The sequence below is a fragment of the Geotrypetes seraphini genome, chromosome 2 (genome assembly GCF_902459505.1).
Source record: "Geotrypetes seraphini chromosome 2, aGeoSer1.1, whole genome shotgun sequence".
In the NCBI taxonomy this organism is placed as follows: Eukaryota; Metazoa; Chordata; class Amphibia; order Gymnophiona; family Dermophiidae; genus Geotrypetes; species Geotrypetes seraphini.
In genome coordinates this window covers 366,479,329-366,485,328 of record NC_047085.1, presented here as the reverse complement: position 1 = coordinate 366,485,328, position 6,000 = coordinate 366,479,329, and positions in this window count along the sequence as shown.

Here is a 6,000-nt window from a genome sequence, read left to right as displayed (position 1 = left end):
AGGCCTTGAGCATGCGCAGATGCTCAAGGCCCTGCCCAGGCAAGAGGCGGGAGCTCACATTCACCCTTACAACGAGCAGAAGGGGTAAGGACCATGCTTGGGAGGAAGGGCGGGCAGATGCCACTTTCAGCACGGGGGTGCTTTGCGGTTCTCACGGGGGGGGGGGGGTTGCGATCCCGGTTAGAACGGGGGAGGGGGTGATGGAGCAGTGCCAGTAGCCTTGGGGTGGGGGGGTTGGTGGAACAAATTGTTCAAGTTTCCATTATCTTCTATGGGGAAAGTTGCTTTGATATACGAGTGTTTTGGTTTAAGAGCATGCTTCTGGAATGAATTATGCTCTTAAACCAAGGTACCACTGTACATATCTCTTAGGCAATTGAAATAAAGCAGATTGAAAAAAGTGTTTCTCTCACTTTCCATCTGCCCCTCTTTCTCACCTCCCATTTGCCTATGTAGATCAAATTTCTGATTATTTGACTCCTACAGGAAAGAATTATAAACTTCAGAAAGCCCCAACAACAAATAAGTAAAGTTCCCCTGTCAGTAATCAAGAATAAAAAAGTATAGTTTGGTTAATTCCTTAAGTTATAGTGAGATTCTACTTTTATTTATTCAATAAGTTTGATTTATTAATTAAGGTTGATATGGGGTTACTTAGAAATATCCTTTTTCATAGGGGCATTTTGAGCCTGTAAACATTTAGGGCTCCTTTTATGAAGGCGCGTTAGTGGTTTAACGCGTGTAATACTGCACGCTAAACCGCCGGCCACGCTAGCCGCTACCGCCTCCTTTTGAGCAGCCGGTAGTTCTTCAGCTAACACGGGAGTTAGCGCGTAATGAAAAGTTGCGCACATTAAAGCCGCTACCGTGGCTTCATAAAAGGAGCCCTTAGCTACTTAAGAAATTAATTTACATGAAATATACATTGAATATGGTACTTACTTTAAGATTACAATGGAATATTATTAAACAAATCATTTTATTTATATTATATACTGTTCAGCTGTTTTGTTTTGTTTTTAAAGGCTTAATTAATTCTGACAGATAATTATAATTGAATTAATTTTATATGTCAAATGGGGGATTACTTGTGGTGATTTTAGTGTGCCTAGGGGTGGACGGTGATTGCTAGTTGTTATGGGTGCATCCAAGTTTTTGCGATACTTATTGGGTTGGGGAGAGTGGATTTTGTTTGGGTTCCTGGATATGGGGGAAAATTATTGGAGTTTTCTATGTTCAAAGGAAAATTAAAAGTTTATTTGGTAGTTGGTCACTATCAGTTAACATGGCTTTAAAAATATTTTCACTGAATGTCAATGGGCTCCATCATCCAAATAAGAGGGAAAAAACACTCAATTTCTTAATACAGCAGGAGGTGGATATATATTTTATCCAGGAAACTCATTTATCTGCTAGTGAATCGGCCAAGTTAGAAGGGGGATGGGTCAAACATAATTTTTTCACTCCTGCAGTGGGAAAGAAGGCTGGGGTGGCTATCCTAGTGAATAAAAGATGCTCAGCTGCATTTAATGTAGTTTCAACAGATCCTATGGGAAAGTGTATTCAGGTACACATGAGTTCGGGAATAAATACTCTGAAGCTTTTTAATATTTATGCCCCTAATTCAAATCAGGCTGAATTTTTCAAAACTCTTCAACAGTTGATTCGCCCACTGGCTTCTTCTAATTTGTTTAATGCTGTTATGGACCCATTGTTGGACAAACAACCTAGTAAGCTAATAAAATCCATGGTTTTAGATAATTTAGTACAGTCCTATGGTTTGAAAGATATTTGGCAAATTCTTCATTTTAATGCTAGGGAATTTTCTTTTTGATCCCATGTACATAAATCCTTTTCAAGAATAGATTACATTTTTATTTCAGACCTATTAATTTAACAGATTACAAAAGCCAGCATAGACCCAATTATTTTATCAGATCATGCTGGAGTTTGGATTGAATTTAAATTTGCTGAACAAGATTGTAATAGACCTGTTTGGAGATTCAATTATACATTGCTTGTAGATTCAAACTTTCTGGAGGAATTTCAATTAAAAATGAATGAATATTTTCAACTTAATACCTCAGAGGAAACCTCTTTAGAAACATTGTGGGATCCTTTCAAAGCTACTATGAGAGGGCAAATCATTTTGTATTAGGCACACTTTAAGAAACAACTTAAAATGGAATTTTCTGCATTGGAACAAAATATTAAGGATTTGGAGTCACAATTGGCCTCAAAATAGGAACAAATTACTTTACAGGCTCTCTTAAAAGCTAAATATAAATATAGTGAGATTTCCTCTCAACTGGCTAGGAAAGATTTGTTTTCTCAGCAGGCTCTGTATTATGGATACTCGAATAAAGCGGGAAGATTATTGGCTAATTTTCTCAAAGCCAAAAAAAGAAAAGTAAAGATTGCTGCTATAAAAGATGAGAAGGGTGAAACTCATTCTCAAATTGGAAATATTTTAAAACAATTTTTGAAATATTATAAAGATTTATATTCTTATGAGCTTTATTTAAATAAAGAACTTGAGGGTTTAGAGAATTTTTAAAGTTAATAAAGGGGCCAAAAATCCCCGAGTATATAAAGGGAGATCTTGAGGCGCCTATATCATTGAAAAAACTTCAGACAGCATTGAAGTTCCTTAGAGTTGGATCTGCTCCAGGTGGTGATAGGTTCACTGTGGAGTTTTACAAATCATTCCAAATTATATTATTACTTCATCTTTTAAATTTATATCAGGCTCAACTAACTACAGGTTGTATTTCGGGTACTGTGGCAGAATCTTTAACTGTTTTACCAAAGCCAAATAAAGATCCCATGTTGGTTTCAAATTACAGGCCTATTTCTTTGTTTAATGTAGATGGAAAACTTCTGGCTAAAGTTATTGGCTTTACGCTTGACCAAGGCTCTCCCTTATATTATTGGTATGCACCAAACGGGTTTCGTTGCTCAAAGACATTCATCAAACAACACCAGACTGGCTTTTCATATGTTAAATTTAACAAAAGCTATGGAAGATCCGGCCTTCTCTGTATCTTTGGATGCAGAGAAAGCCTTTGATCATGTGGAATGGACCTTTATGTATCAAGCAATGGATTGGTTTGGTATTGGTTCAGGATTTATACAAATGATTCAAACCTTGTATAGTTCCCCTTGTGCCAGATTATATATTAATATAACTTTTTCAGAATGTTTTCAACTGGAGAGGGGAGTTAGACAAGGATGTCCATTATTTCCTTTGCTTTTTTGATATTATTTTGGAACCCTTGTTATTGGCTGCCCATTTCTCTAAACTACTTCTATGGAAACGATATATTGACGATGTGGTTCGCAGTCTGGTTGGGCACAAAATCAGAACTAGACACTTTTTTGGTTTGGCTCAATCTAGAAGATCTCAATTTGCAATTCACAGCTCAATCTAATACTCAATCTTTGCCTTATTTAGACATCAATATATCTTCAAGTGATGGTAAATTTGACACTACGATCCACAGAAAATCTACTGATCGAAATAACCTTCTTAGGTATGAGTTACCACCCTAGACATCTTCGCAATAACATACCCACAGGCCAATTTCTATGACTTCGTCGGTTGTATTCTTCCAGAAGTGATTTTGTGGTCAAAGCCAAAGACATGAAAGTAAGATTTAGAGAAAGGGGATATCCAGCATCTATCATTAAAAGAGCTTACAAAAGGGCACTTTGGTCCAACAGAGATGATTTGTTATTACCAAGCAAAAAACACGATACAGACGTAGTATGTGTTCTTCCATACTCCCAACATGCTTTTAAAATCAAGCAAATCATCAATCAACATTGGAGTGTTTTACAATACCATGATGTTTTTGAAAATCCTCTCAAATTTGCTTACTCACGAGGGTGGAACCTCAAACAGCATCTCATTAAAGCCCAATACCCTCGGAAGCATCTAACTCAACAGGAACTCATTTACCATGCTCCACTTGCACTATTTGTCAATACAGTGTTAGGTTAACAGACATTAATGTCCCTGAATGGGTGAAGAAACGCAAATCTGTGAAAATGACTAACTATAATACCAAGGGGGTAGTATACATCATAGAATGCCCCTGCCAGCTGCTTTATGTAGGACACACCACTAGGAGCATTCGAGTCAGAATAGGTGAACACATTAGCAGAATAGGCAAGGAGGTTTTGGAAGCCCCGCTTACCAACCATTGGCTTACAGCTAAACATCTCATTTCCTCTCTGCGTTTTTCCATCCTGGACGCCCCTACCTTTCCCAGAGGTGGCGACCTTAAAGCCAGGTTACATATTTTAGAACAGAGGTGGATTTATATCTTGGGCACCTTATCTCCTCAGGGATTAAATAGTGAAATTGAGTGGAAGGCTTTCCTGTGATATATTTTTCACTTTTGAGCTCAGGATTTTCCTCAGTGTTAGGTTTTCATGTGTGGCTGTAATAAGTATGAATGCGTTTTAGTTTTAGGTTTGCTCTTTGCATATTCGCTGTGGTCTTTACTGCTGATGTTTGTTATTATTACTTTTCCAATACATATTTGGCATTTTTATTTTGGATGAGTGGTAATGTTTGTTATTTTGATACGTGTAGCTTGAAAGGCGGAGTGTTGTGTGTTTTGCTGTGGTGTCGGGTTTTGTACTGATGTAACGTTTGAGAGATTGAGAGGGTTAAAAGTCTTAGCGCGATAGCCTCACGTACTGACGTATGACGTACTTCGGCGCGTGACAGCCTTTAAATAGTTCATTCGGAATGCAGTTCTCTGTTTGCACATTAAGAAGAAATCAGTTTTTGGACGGCTTCAGCAAACCGCATTCTATCTTTAGTGGTGAGCACCTTCCTTTAGATTGAGTCATGCATAGATCTTAATATAATAAAATGAGTGTTTTTAACTATGTTTTTCGTATTTAGTATTGTAGTTTTCATACACGCTTATTCTCATTTCAGAGCTTTCACCTCCAGTTTAACTGTATTTGTTTGTCGGTTCCCTGACGCAGGACCGAAACGTGGCACGTCGGAACCAGCTACTTTTCTAAGTTAAGTTAAAAATTTTCAACATTTTATAACTTTTATAAAAGGCTAAGCATAGCTGCAGTAGCTAGCAACATAACAGTTAATGAGGACTCACGCCTGGAGTAAATTTACATTGAACACTGCAATGATTGGGTGGTGAGGCGGAACATAATGCCTTCATGTCTCTGAGCAGAGTTCTATCAGATATGTAAATTGACAACTATTGTATAAGAATCCATGATTATTATTTTTCATGAAGTGACTTTCTTTATATCAAAGCATTTTCCTTTAGTCACCCAACAGTAACAGCATAGTGGTTGAGTTTGTTACCCCTTCAGTATTTTTTGACTGGGTTTTTATTCATGGCTTTACCCCCATAAACTTGGACTAACATGTCCCTGATTTCACTTCCACTCTTGCCAAGTTTAACCAAAAATTTAATGTTTGTTCTTTGCTCTAATTCAAGCTCTGACATTCTCGCAATGGCACACAGTAACAACAATAATGAATGCCACTCAGCAAGACACTGCCACACATCGACACGAACATAGGTGTGAGACACTGATATACCAAGGTTATGAAACCTTACTGAGCTGTTTGTACAGTGCTGCCAACATAAGCACACGGTGGCAAGTTCATGAACTTGTCAGACCTCATACATAATACAGGCCACTGCAACTGGCATACAGACCAAGGCATACTTGGTATGATCTGTTATATTTCAGTCTCATATAAACTGGCCCCTTGACAGGTGGTGCAGTCAGGATCTATTTATAAGAACATGAGAAAAGGAAGACCTCCACAAAAGTTGCCATTAGTAACCAATTCGGTTTCATATTTTCTCTGGTAAAACGAAACATAAAATCTGATTGTTCACTATGGGCAAATTCTCTCACCTTGCCTTCCCACCTGCCTTCAGCCACTCTGCTCTTCTCTGTCTCACACACACTCACATCCTACCTGCCCTTAGTCACTCTGCC